A 14,066-nucleotide genomic window follows, 5' to 3' on the forward strand; every position below is an offset into this window, starting at 1 on the left:
CCATAAAGAATAGTAAAATTATGGCATTTGCAGGCAAATGGATGAAATTGGAGAATATCATGCTAAATGAGATAAGCCAATCTCAAAAACCAAAGGACATTTGGGAAAAAAAGTTTTTAATACCACTGTGTCTCCTGAGTGACATCAGCAGGAACTGTGATATGTATTCAGCATCAATTCACTCAGCTCTTTAAAGAAATAATATCTTCTCAATGCACAGCACAACATAGTTAGAATATTCAAGGCAAAAACCCCTCTATATTGTCATCACATCCAGGTTTCTGAGCTGACATTTAGATTAACGTGGTACCAGTCAAGGTGTATGAATTCAATTCATTTGCACAGAGCCTGGGAGTGTGCCCCAGAAGTATATTAATTCCCAAGCTCTACTTCATTTGATATTTAGAATTTCGTGCCATTAAATATATTTGAGCACCTTTCTTCTTCCAGAAATTGCTCATTAAATTACCACTTCAGCATTGTTGTATCATATAACATAAGATTTCCTTATTGTTGTCTCATCTCTAGGATGCCATCTCTAAAAAATTCCAGGTCACGGGGGGAACACTGCTGATTCATACCACAGTGTCATGTTAAAAACTCTCATTGCAATGAACTTCCAGTTAAAAGTGCTATGTTTCCAAATGTGTTGTACTCACTTGATTTAACAGAGGAGGAAATGTTGATGGATTGAATGGTTGGTATTATCTTAAGAGGATGAGTATGGTAGGAGACTGGATCCTTTTCCAGATTGACTCTGGGAAATATTTGGCTGGAAAACCTTCCCAAAGCAAAATCAAACAGATTCTAAGGAATTTTCAATTTTATTTTAAAAAATAATTCTGCCAGAATTTTTAGTTGCATGAAAAAACAAGTCTTAAAGTGTAGGGGTCAAGAGAAAATAATTTACCCCTATCTATTTAAGTTGGAAAATGGTTGTAGTCAAAAACTGATCAGACAATTTTTTGGTGGTCCATGGTGGCTTAATGTAAGAATAGAGACAGTCATATGTGGAAACATTTTGTGCTTAGGTCGTTATTATATAAAAAGATTTTGGGTACATTCAAACTTGTACCCCAAGCCTTTCTAACTGCAATCAATTTCTATTTATACCACACTGCCTCCTCCTGGAAATTTTCTTTCAAATTTTCTAACCAGCTGATATCCAGGCAAAACAAATGGCCCAGTGGAGGTGCTTGATCTTCCCAATTGTCTCAGGTATGAGAGGGCCTGAATAAAGAAGTCATCCAGGACAAAGTCAGTTTCCTAACTAGGGAAGGCCTATGCATCTTAGCTAGATTTTGTCTGTAAATTTAAATATGCAAAAGGAAGAAGTGATGGCTCACTGGATCAGTCAGCCCAGGTACAACTTGTGCTGGCAGAATGAAAAAATGTAAATCAAGAGAATGAACCAAACAACATTACCCTATGTAAATTTATGACTACACAAATGGTATGCCTTTACTCCATGTACAGAGAAACAACATGTATCCCATTTGTTTACAATAAAAAATAAATAAATAAAAACCACATAATGTTTTCAAAAAAAAATAAAATAAATCAACACCAAATTTTCATCCTTCCTGTGGTTGTGTTTCCAGCAAACCTTCCAAATATCATTGCACTGAGCTTAGGTTTTGAAAGTTAATTCCATTGAACCATCCATCCTCAATATCCTGCTAACCTGGTTTCAATTCTTCTCAAAGAAATGCCTAAGTTTGTTAACAGTGATCCTGTGAAATGATAGAAAATAAGGTGACAGCTAGGATATTCATTGTCAAAAGGGCTTGCATACTGCAATGTGGGATTGAAGTGGGAGGAAATTCCAGAAACATGTAGGAGAGTGCAATTTTTTTATCACCACAGGGGGTGTTTCTGGGCCTTGGGCAATATGGGTCCAAATGAGTGTCTGCTGTGATAACCTGGATTTTCTGCAGATACCACCTGACATAACAAATAGATAAAATGACAGCATGGTGATGTCAGGACTCCCTTGGTCATCAGAGACACTTCTGCTGCTGGCTGCTTGAGGCGATGATTCAAGTTAAGCACTGGAACAGCAGTAATTGTAAGAGTAAAGAGGTAAGAGGCACATCTCATGTGGCTACTATTTTCAGGAAATGTGATCCTTACTTCTTCAGCCAGGAGCAGTATAGTCAGTGTGTGTTGGGGGTGCAGACACACTGGCCTATGGGTGATTCCGTTCCCTCCAATTAAAGGGACCCTGATGAAGCCTGACAGCTTGCAGTACACTGCTGGCAAGGTAGCACTGTCCATGTTTGGCCCCAAAAGGCATCATAGCCACAAGGCCACCTGAGTCCTACCACAGTCAATTGAAACCCAAAAGTCCACAAAAGGATTACTGAAGCTCGGAGTGATGGACCGGTTCATGAGGGAGTGAACATCACCCAGACTAGCACAGGTCCCAGTGGCATTGCCTTCTGAATCCACTCATCTTGGTCTGGTGTCACTTGGGATTTTGCCCAAATATTTTTCTGTTCAATATGTTCAATATGTGGATTACATTCTGGTTTACATCAGTACATCAGTATCTGATCTTAGAAAAAACCTTAAGTAGGTTTAAATAATTGTGTCACATACAGATAACTAAATTAGCTACACACCAACTTTATGAAATTTGCCCTTTACTTGCACACAGACATTCTTAGCACTTACTTAGACCCTCATATATTTCATTACACAAGAACTTTCTTACCCAGAAACATTTTCTTCTCCCTTCTACTAAGAGTATTTCTGTACCTAGAACCTTTTTCTCTTTTCTCTCTGCTGATCCTTTTTTTTCTTCACATTTTGGAACAACACTTATGAAATTACTGAATTTTGAGAAATTATTCCATTTTAATAATATGAAATACTTTATGGTATATACAGTACTCTAACTGAAACTCATTTGAAAATTTCCAACACCTTGTACATGGAACAAGATCTGTTTACCAATTTATGAACACACAATGTTTAAGTATATCACCCTATGGAATACAGGAACTTTGGAGTAATCAATGTTATTTAACAACATTTTAACTTTGTTAACCAGATTTCTAAAACAAATGCATTTAAGTAATCCTATACATGTCAAATCTAATTTATTTACTTTACTCTAAAACCAAGATATCAGAGAAGTGTATTGAACAATATCTGCCATCATTTTTCCATTCAACATAAGTTCTAGAAACAATTGATATCAGACATTTAAAAAAATCAATATTTCATTAGTTTGACTACCTGGAGAGAATTGTGTATTAAGTAATTTTAAAGACATTTTAGCTTCATGTGTCTACCCAATTTAAATTGAACCCTTTTAAATCATGTAAATTAAAGGTTCCTGGATCCATTTTTAAATTTTAATTTGTGACACCTATTATGTATTGGCTAGTTTTGATATGCACATGATATATGGACACATGCAGGTATATAGGCAGAAAGCATAATATACACATAACACAAAAGCAAAGGCCTTGCAATTTTTGCAGATGAATCTCCTTTACAACATTATAGAGGTTTAAAAGAAAAACTAACTCTAGAGTTGAATAAAAATAGAACTAATAAGAAAACATTAGGTATGTAGTATCAAAATTGGGTGCTAAAAATTTTTAAATTAAAAAAAAGAAGAGGGAGGAAGAGAGAAAGAAAGTCTTAAAACCATTTTGTGTGTGTGTGTGTTGCAGTCCAGGAGGAACTTAAAATGGGCATTTTTTTTTCTTCAGCCTAGGTTGGTCCCTCACTGAGTCTACAGTTTTATGCAGTTTATATTCTAATGTAGGCTTCAGCAAGATTAGGCAAGGTAGATTGCTGCTTAGGGATTTTTATTTCTTTTTTCCTTGGTTGGTAATCAGGTCAGGTTTGGATGCAGAAGATTATGAAACATTATCACCCACTATTTTGAGGAATGGGGTTGCTATATCACACTCCTTACAGAGACATGCCAGTTTGTTGGACTGGTTAGGGTTAATTTTCTCTCTCTCAGTGATAAGCAGTTTAAATTTTTGCTCCATCTGTCAGTTGAGGGTAAGCATTTTAAATAAGATTTTTTACATGATTTTAGGCTGGTACCTTACTCTATATGTCATTTTGTGATAAATAATATTTTAATTTTTGGAGAATTTCTTGATCAAATCTTCATATTAGGTCAATGGTACAGATAATCTAATTTGTATTGTAGTCAAATTTGAGTGCTGACCTTAATGAGGTGTTTGATTTTGAGATCAGTTTGGAAGTAATGGAACTTAAAATTACTAATGAAACAACCCAAAGGGGAATCCCATGGAATAGACTGATTCCCATGTTGGAGGGGTGTGAATGGGGTGCCAGATTGAAATTATAGCATTCCCTGGATTCTTTCCAACAGCAAAATGGACAATGCCACCAGAAATTAAGGAATGTCTTTACCCCAATTTTAATGGTGGAGGGACTCCCGGGGTCTCATGAGATTAGAGGTGGGGTGTAGGGGATGCACCCTAAAGGTGGCTGCACCCTCGTGGCAACCTCCTCCTCATACATGGCACTGCCTGATCCACCAACAGTTTACCCGGACATCTTTGTACTGCCACTCTCCCCCAGAAACTGAAAAATGTGTTCTTACCCAGCAACTCCCTGATTGGCCTGCTCATCTCCACCCCCTACTGTCAGGAATTGGTTAGCAGCAGTTCCGTGAACGTGATCAGCTCGTGCTTGCCATTTAGTCCTATGGGACTCTCCCCTGTGCGATTCCCCCATGCCTTGCTGACCTTTCAGCTAGTTGGTTCCCACCTAGCCCCCACCCTACATAAAAGCTGTGTAACTTCCTCAATAAACAAGTTCCTGCTGTGCTTCATGTGCTGACAGAACTCCCAGCTCTGGTGGGTTTCCATTGCTGCTGACACTCATCATCCTGCTGGGCCTTGTATTCTCCTCAGGAGGGCCCTGAGGAGATACATCGGACCTTGTAGCTCAACAGAGAGCAACAACTGGTGCCCCGTGTGAGGATCAAGAATTCGCTGAGAAGTCAATTGGACTTCAGGTGAGTGTACCCCCATAAGATATGGGACAGTCCAATTCCAAGTTTGACCCCTCCCTTGACTCCCTTAGGATTCTTCTTAGAAGTAGAGGACTAGAACTCTCAGATAGCCAGGCATTTCAGACCTGGAAGGCCCTCAACAAGGCAGCCCCTTGGCTGCCTGAAGCAAACTTGTTTGACTGGAAAACATGGGACAGAATTGAACAACTTCTTTGTAAGGTGCAAGTTAATAAGGGAGATACCCCCCTCTCAGGGCCTTCCCCACTATCACAGCCTTTAAAAGCTGTTTCCTGCCGCATCCTTCCTGCAACCCAGATAAAGACAGGGGTCTCTCCAAAAGTGCTTGCTCTCCAAAGGACCTCCTGAGGTCCTCCCATGCAAGGGCCAAGAGGAACTATCACAAGAGACAGAAACAGGCCCCCCTCTTGATCCTTTTGATGCAACTCCATGGCCACCTAGGGAGGGAACACCCGTGTCCTTGAAGCAGTTCTACCCCGAGTCCACTCCCTCTTCTAATCCTTTCCAGGCTTCTTCAGCCCCTCCTCCACCCTATCCGGATACAAAACTTATCTTGAGCACAGGGTCACTCCCTGTCCCAGCCTGGCCTTGCTGAAGCCTGCATTGGAATGAAAAACTGCAACAATCTCAGTGAGGGAGCGACCTGAGACTTAAACTCCTGGGCTGCTACACAGAACTAACTCATTTTCCAGGATTCTTGTTTTGTTTTGCTTTTCTTTAATGCTGTATTTTTGAGCTCATGACTTTTTTTGATCAGTTCTACTTTTATCCAACTCTACAGTTATTTTTTAACATCTGTTATATTGCAATGGAGATTCACCTGTAAAGTTACAAGGCCTTTGATTTTGTGTTATTTGTATGTCGTGCTGTCTGATGTCATGTTTTGTCTGTATCAAAACTGAGCACTTCTAAAATTAAAATTTAAAAATGAATCCAAATATTTTTAATTCACATGATTTAAAAAGGTTAAATTTAAATTGGGTAAACTAATAAAAGTGAAATGTCTTTAGAAATAACTTGCAAGTCTCTAGGTGGTCAAACTAATGAAATGTTGATGTTAATGAAATGTCTAATATCATTTATTTCTAGGACTTTTCTTCAACAAGAAAAAGATGGCAAATACTGTTCAGGACACTTGTCTAATACCTTGACTAAAAACAAGGTTACTAAGAGTTATGTCCTAACAGGTACAATTCTATATACAAAGGGTTCTAAAGGTTTCAACTGTGTTTCAGTTAGAGTACTATAAACAACAAAGTATTTTATCTTGTTAAAATGGAGTAATTTATCTAAATTCAGAAATTTCATAAGAGTTGTTTCAGAATGTGAACAAAAAGGGGTCAACACATAGGAAAGAGAAAATAAAAGGCTCTAAAAATGGAACTATATTTAGTGAAGAACAAAATCTTTCTGGATAAGAAAGTGTGATATAATGAAATACATGAGGGTCTAAGTAAGTTCTAAGAAAGTCTGTAAGTTAAGGGCAAATATCAACAAGTTTGCATGTAACTAAGTTGGTTACAAGTATGTAAGACAATCAGTTAAAGCTGTTTAAGGTTTTTCTTAAGGTCAAATAGTACTATACTGATATAAACCGAAGTTTAATTTATATGTTAAATTGACAAGGATTTCTTACAGACATTAATTTACTCTTAACATTATATCTGTTAAGTTTCATTCTTTAGGACAATTAGTCTTGAAAATTGAGGTTTAAAAACTAAATTGGGCAATATAAAAGTGTCAAGGTAATTGTGAAATGGTCACTCTTTGCATATTAAATGTGTTCATATTTCCCAGGTATACAAGTTTTAAAGCAGGGAATTTATCAAGCTGCTATTCTCCAAACTAAAGTTGTCTGTAACGGTAATTATAAACCATAAATTTTATTGGGGACTTATTTCTATCATTTAATATTCTATTATAGGACCTGTTATCAATAGGGTGTATGTAAAATTTGTTACTTTTCCCACCAAGATTGTTTTTACCTGAGGCTAATCCTTCCTTTATCACGGTGTTCTCAGATGGGGGAAAAAGAGGAGCAGCAATAGTTTTTTTTCCACCTTCTATGCAGGGTGACGAAACCCCCAAGATATTATTCCATGACATCCAAGGTTCAGCACAATTCAAAGAGCTCTATGCCATCATTCTAGCCTTAAGTGAAATACAAGAAGAGACTTTCAACCTGTTCACTGAGCCTCTATGCTGCCAATCTGCTCCCTAACCTCCCCTGGTCATACATTAAGCTTGATGATAATCCCATCACCCCTTTAATGCTTCAGGCAAGAAATCTTTTAAAGTTGAGGACTAAACCTATATTCCTGCAGCACCTCTGGGAGCACCAAGGCCTCCCAGCTATTTTATTTCAGGGCAATACAATTGCTGACTCCTTAGCATCTTCTCTGTAAAGCTATTCTTTCCAAGAGGAGGCTACATACTTTCATGAGCTTACTCATGTTAATTGGCGGGGCTTACACCACAGGTATCCCCAGGTCCCTATTAAGGAGAATGAATCACTTGGACCTGTAAATATTGTTAGCCTTTTCTACAAGTACCTCCTTTACAAGAAGCTGGAGTAAATCCCCGTGGGTTAACACCTAACCATCAGTGGCAAACAGATGTCACCCATTATGCTCCTTTTGGAAAGCTCAAATACGTATTTGTAAACATTGATACTTTCTCACATGCCTGCTGGGCCACAGCCCATGCCAGAGAAAAGCAAAACATGCTATCAATCATTTACGACAATGTTTTGCAGTCCTCGGCCTACCTAAACAACTCAAAACTGACAATGGCCTTTGCTTCGCAGGAAATCATTTTCCACATTTGTAGAATGCTGGAGCATCCAGCATAATATGGGCATACCTAACAATCCCACTGGTCAAGCAATTGTCGAATGACAAAACAGAACCCTAAAGACCCAGCTGTTAAAACAAAAAGGGGGAGTATCATCCCCCCATGATCAATTAAGGATGGCTCTATGCACTCTAAATATTTTAGATTTTTCCAAAAATGATCATCTCTCCCATTTCCAAAAGCATTGGGCAACCATGGTAAAATATCACAACATCAAAGTCCAATGGAAAGACCCTCTCACAGCGGCCTGGAGAGGTCCTGACCCTCTCATAACTGTTGGAAGGGGATTCGGATGTGTATTTTCTATTGATGAGGACAAGCCCATTTGGGTCCCTGCAAAGAACATTAAATATCACCCCCCTCCAAATGATGGACTCCCCTCACAAAATGATAATACTGACCCAGGGAGCTCTGCCTCTTGAGGGATGGTATTCTCTTGTCTTTAACAGGTATGCAAAAAACTTGGTGGACTCTTTGCCTCATCATCACCGGACTACTCATCATCTCTCAGTTAGTGTTCATTAGTGCCATCATCATCCAAGCTTTCTTGGAGCACCTGGAGCTGTGTCATAAGTATCAAAATGATACTAAATCCTAAATACCTCAGCTTACCATGGGACCTTTAGTAACCCTTTGCTTCCTAACTGTAAGTACTATACTAGTTCAAGGAAACCCCCACCTCCCATGGAACAAAACCTGGATGGCCATCAACGCAGAAACCAGCAAAATAGCCAATGTCACCTCCTCAAATTTAACCCCTCTAGGACCTTGGTTCCCTGAACTCCTTGTGGATTTGTGTGACCTTGTGGGGAATACATGGGACCCTTCAGATCAGGAACCCTTCCCAGGGTATGGGTGTTTAACTCCAGGGGGTCGCAGCAATACCAGAAGCCTAGGGTTTTACATCTGCCCTGCTCACTCGAGAGACAGAAAGCAAATTGCCAAGGTGGAGGTCCTGAAAGCACCTACTGTAAAGCATGGGGTTGTGAATCTACTGGGTGAATCACGTGGACCCCCCCATCACTGGAGAACTAATCTCAGTGGAAAGGGGTGAAAACATGCAAGAAGTCAGATGAGGTTATTGCCACCAGCAAGGTAAAAAGGTAAACTGTGGGCCATGTTATGACAAAAACCAATCAGAATATTCTGCCTTCCCATTAGCTACTCCAGGGGGATGCTGCAACCCATTAGTCATAAAGTTCATCCCTGCAGGAAAAAAGGCTAACTGGGAGGCTGGAAAAACCTGGGGACTAAGGCTTTACTGCAGTGGGTATAATCCTGGACTAATCTTCACAATTAAGTTGGTCCAGAAACCCCTGAGCAAAATAGCATTGGGCCCTAACCAGGTACTTAATCCAAGCAAACAATCCATTCAACAAACTGATACCCCGAAACCAAGCCTAACAAATCTCTCAACCACATCTCCTAGTGCCAAGACCTTGCTACTGAAGTCTACCACTCTCCCAACGGGGACCCTTGAGGACCCCCTATTAGCTCTTCTAGAACAATCCTACTTAGTCCTAAACAGCTCTAATCCCAATATAACTAAATCCTGTTGGCTGTGTTATGATACAGCCCCACCATATTATGAAGGCATAGAAACTCTAGGAAACTATACCTCTTCCCACAACTCTAACATATGTTGCTGGCAATCAAAAGGTTCCCTGACTTTACAACAAGCTACTGGACAAGGGCTCTGCATAGGCTATATCCCTGTATCTCATAAATCTTTATGCAAGCAAATTCTAACACTGAGCAACTCAGGACAATATCTGATCCCCCAGCAGGACACTTGGTGGCCTGTTCTAGAGTACTCACACAATGTGCCCATACAGAAGTGATCAGTAACTCCCAAGGCTTTTGTGTGCTTGTTAGCTTAGTTCCCAGGCTATTATATCATTCAGATGAGGACGTCTATCTATGACTAAGAGGGAACCCCCCTAGGACCAAGAGGGAACCTCTTATGGCCCTAACCCTAAGTATGATTCTGGGTATGGGACTCATTGGAGCCATAACAGGAACAGCTTCCTTAATAATTCACAACCAACATTACTCTGGTTTAAGAGCAGCTATTGATCTGGATATTGAGAAGCTAGAAAACTCCATTTCCCACCTTCAAGAATCCCTCACTTCCCTAGCTGAAATAGTAATGCACAACAGGAGGGGATTAAATTTGATTTTCCTACAGCAAGGAGGATTGTGTGTGGCCCTAGGTGAAGAATGTTGCTTTTATGTTGACCATTCAGGATTAATTAAAAAATCTATGACTAAAGTTAGAGAAGGACTAGCCAAACAGAAGAAGGAGCGAGAAGCACAGCAAGGCTGGTTTGAATCATGGTTTAATTCCTCCCCTTGGTTGACCACCTTGATTTGTGCCTTACTGGGGCCACTTATTATTTTATTCTTACTCCTAACCTTCAGCCCCTACATTCTAAATAGGTTAATAGCTTTTATCAAGGACCGTGTAAGCACAGTCCAACTAATGATGTTAAGGCAACAATACATGAGAGTACCGGCCCCAGAAGATGGATATGCACAATATCCAAATGAGCATGATTCCTCTTTATGAACAACATGTTAAGAACAAGGTAGCTACTAAAGCGGGATCCAAAATTGCTGGACTGGGCACCTCTCTTACCTTATATAATAAACCTTCACAACAATTAATAGATGATATGCAATAAATAGCTAATGCAATCTTAGACCTCCAGGCACAATTAGATTCCCTTGCAGCAGTAGTCCTACAACATGGGAGAGGGTTAAATTTACTAACTGCCAGTGAAGGAGGGCTTTGTTTGATTCTTCAGGAGGAATGCTGCTGTTATGCTGATCGGTCCAGAATTGTCCATGACAAGATCAAGCAGCTGCAAGAAAATCTGAAAAAACGGCATATGGAGATTCAATCTAGCTTCTTCTGAACAAGCTTACATGGCTGGCTCCCTTACTTACTTCCCTTGCTTGGTCCCCTTTTCCTTCCCCTTATAGCACCTACCTTTGGCCCCTACATTTTTAATAATGTCTTACAGTTTGTACAGAAATGTTTGAAGGCAGTACAATTAATAAATGTCCAATTACAATACCAATCGCTAGCCACTGGTCATGAGGAGGCATATAATGATAATGCAAGGTTAACCCCTTGAGATCCCTTGAGCTGATGATGGGTAAGATCTCAGGTGCACTGGGACAACCTAAGACAGGTTCTTAATGAGATTTTCCTCCCCCCTGAGCTGTTGAGGCACTGTGGAGTATTCAGAGATGGGTAAGATCTCTAAAGAGGAGACAACTTAAGACAGAAGCTCCACCTTCCAACTGGCTCCAGGGGGGGCTAATAAAACAAAAAGGGGGAATTGTAGGGGATGCACCCTAATGGCAGCTGCACCCTCGTGGCAACCTCCTCCTCATACGTGGCACTGCCTGATCCACCAACAGTTTACCCTGACATCTTTGTACTGCCACTCTCCCCCAGAAACTGAAAAATGTGTTCGTACCCAGTAACTCCCTGATTGGCCTGCTCATCTCCACCCCCTACTGTCAGGGATTGGTTAGCAGCAGTTCCGTGAACGTGATCAGCTCGTGCTTGCCATTTAGTCCTATGGGACTCTCCCCTGTGTGATTTCCCCGTGCCTTGCTGACCTTTAAACTAATTGGTTCCCACCTAGCCCCACCCTACATAAAAGCTGTGTAACTTCCTCAATAAATGAGTTCCTGCTGTGCTTCGTGTGCTGGCAGACTTCCCAGCTCTGGTGGGTTTCCATTGCCACTGACACTCATCATCCTGCTTGGCCCCGTATTCTACTCAGGCAGGCCCTGAGGAGATGCATTGGACCTTGTTGCTCGACAGGGAGCAACAGTGGGGTCTCAGCACAGGGTGCCTATCTGATAGAGATCAGACAGATGGAATTATCACACCAGTTTTAATGGTGAAGAGACCCCCTTGTGAACCAAAGGCATGGGTCTCAGAGCAGGGCACCTATCTGCTAGATACCAGAGAATAATGGTGGGAAAACCCCTAAGGTTCCATGTGACAAAAGATGTGGGTTTTAGGGCAGGGTGCCTAGCTGTTCTTCTACACAGAGAAGGAAAGTCAGAGTTTTATCTCTGGAGAATTTAAAGTCTGCTAATGGATGCAGCATCCAAATGACAAAGGGGTCTCTGATCCAGAGATCTGTGGGGTATCAGGAGGAGGGTGTGGGGAGAAGGTACTGAGGGTTAAGGAAGAACATCAGAAAGACAATGCCTCCAGCACCAATAAAGGACTCAATACAAGTCCTTGCACTGTCCACATAGTATAGGTTGCAAAAACCACAACTGCATGAGCCATGAATGGGTGTTCACTGACCTCAGAGATACTTTGGGGTACTGGACATATCACCAGTCACTACCCAGATCCCAGCAGTCATTTAACTGAACTTCAGCAGAAGGGGAAAATTTTCAGAGTCTTGGGGAAGGGCACTTGATGCCTGTCATCTGTTTCCTGGTCAAGAAACAAAAATGTAAGCACAAAAGGATGGTAAGGAAACCTCAAAGAATTCATAGAAGCCTTTATTCCTTCATGGCCTTGGGTACTGTCTGGGCTCATTTTCCAGATGGGAATAATGCCTGTTATTTACAGGACTTGGGTTTTATAGGGTATAATGATGATAATGTAATCAATGGAAGCCTTTCACGTACAGTTTTGACCATCAGGGGCTAGTTGGGCAGGTTAAAACCAAACCCTGAAGAATGAATACTCAAATCTTGCCCATTGTCATTTAGGACTAAGTTGCAAGGAGGAAGGTCAAGTTTTAGGGCCCAGCATTCAGTGTCTGCCCTTTTCCCAAGGATTCATTGTTTTCAGAAACGAATATACTGGGACAATTTAAAGGTTTGGCCAATTTTCTCCTCCCTCCTTTCAAGCCACACAGTCTCTCCATTTTTCTTGGGGTGCTGTCTTATAGGAATATAACTTTTCATAACCCATCACATGTGGTTACATGTATATGCGATGTTCATTCATGTGGTCCATTGTCTTCTTGGAACTCACTTATGAAGCATAGCAACTAAGATAAAATCAATAAAAATTTATGATAGCAGTAACAGAATATTCAAGCAAGAACAGGTCCACTTTGAGCAGGAATCCTGACTGTTTAGGAGGAACACCATGGGCTAGTCCTCCTTTGCCTGCCTTCTACCTCCTCGTCCTCTTTCTAAATTCATCCCTTTTTCCTTCCCTGCAATCCATAGTACTAAGAACATTAATAGTCTATCTTTACTGAAAAACAATTATAAGTGCATGTTACAGTATTGTAAACTATAAGCAAAGAATTGTACAGGAAATGTCTAGAAGCACTTTGTCTTATATAATTGAAATTGCACATCCATTGAAGAGCAGCACCCACTTCCCCCCAACCCAGTATCATGGCAACCAACATGTTTTTTCAACAGGTTGGTTACAGTCTCACCAAGATGCTGAGGATGTCCATGAAACTGTGATCCTCTTGCTGTAGCTTCCTGAGGCACTGGGATTATAAGGAAGAACTACCAAGCTCCTTTGCTGATTTTTAATTAGGTATTTGTTATTATACAGTTCTAGAGATTATTTATGTATTTTTGATATTTTACTTTTCCCAGTTAATGTTCAAGAAATTTCTCCCATTCAGTGAGTAGAATCTTTTTTCTGTTTTTTCTTCACTGTCCTGTGCAGAGGCTTTTGTTTTAATGAATTTTCATCTATTTATGGCTTTGCCCTCTGTCCTTTTCATGTCATAGCCAAGAAAACATTCCTAAAGCAATGTGGGGAATGTTTTCCTCTGTTTTTTCTTTTTATATTTTCCACAGAAGCTTATTATTTTCTTCTTTTATTTTAGATTGAAACAAAATAACTTCACCTGCTTATGGAGTAGAGCATGATATTTTGATTTGTGTATCTGTGTGGTGATAAAATCAGAGTAAAGATCATATTTGTCATCTTAGGAGGATGGGGAAAGATTAGTAAATGGAGCTCCAATATTTTCTAGCAATTTTATAGATTTCAGTTTCATGTTTAGATTTTTAGTACCTTTTGTGTTGATGCTTTGTATGGTGTAAGATAAGGTTCTGATTTCTTTCTTAACTACATGGATATGCAGTATCCTCAGCACCATTTCACTAATAGGCTATCCTTTATTGTATATTAATGTTTCCTACCAAAAACCGCTGCTTT

The 14,066-nt window shown here is 40.2% G+C and overlaps 1 long non-coding RNA gene across 1 annotated transcript in view; it reads left to right on the plus strand.

Moving 5' to 3' along the window:
• Window positions 1-5,383: 5,383 nt before the first annotated feature.
• Window positions 5,384-14,066, plus strand: part of LOC306652756 — a 186,953-nt gene continuing 178,270 nt past the window's right edge. Inside the window, exon 1 of the long non-coding RNA XR_013761526.1 lies at window positions 5,384-6,266. This is a non-coding gene — a long non-coding RNA (uncharacterized lncRNA). The remainder of the gene's footprint in view (window positions 6,267-14,066) is intronic.

This window comes from Sciurus vulgaris (genome assembly GCF_902686455.1).
Source record: "Sciurus vulgaris genome assembly, contig: HiC_scaffold_570_arrow_ctg1, whole genome shotgun sequence".
NCBI lineage: Eukaryota > Metazoa > Chordata > Mammalia > Rodentia > Sciuridae > Sciurus > Sciurus vulgaris.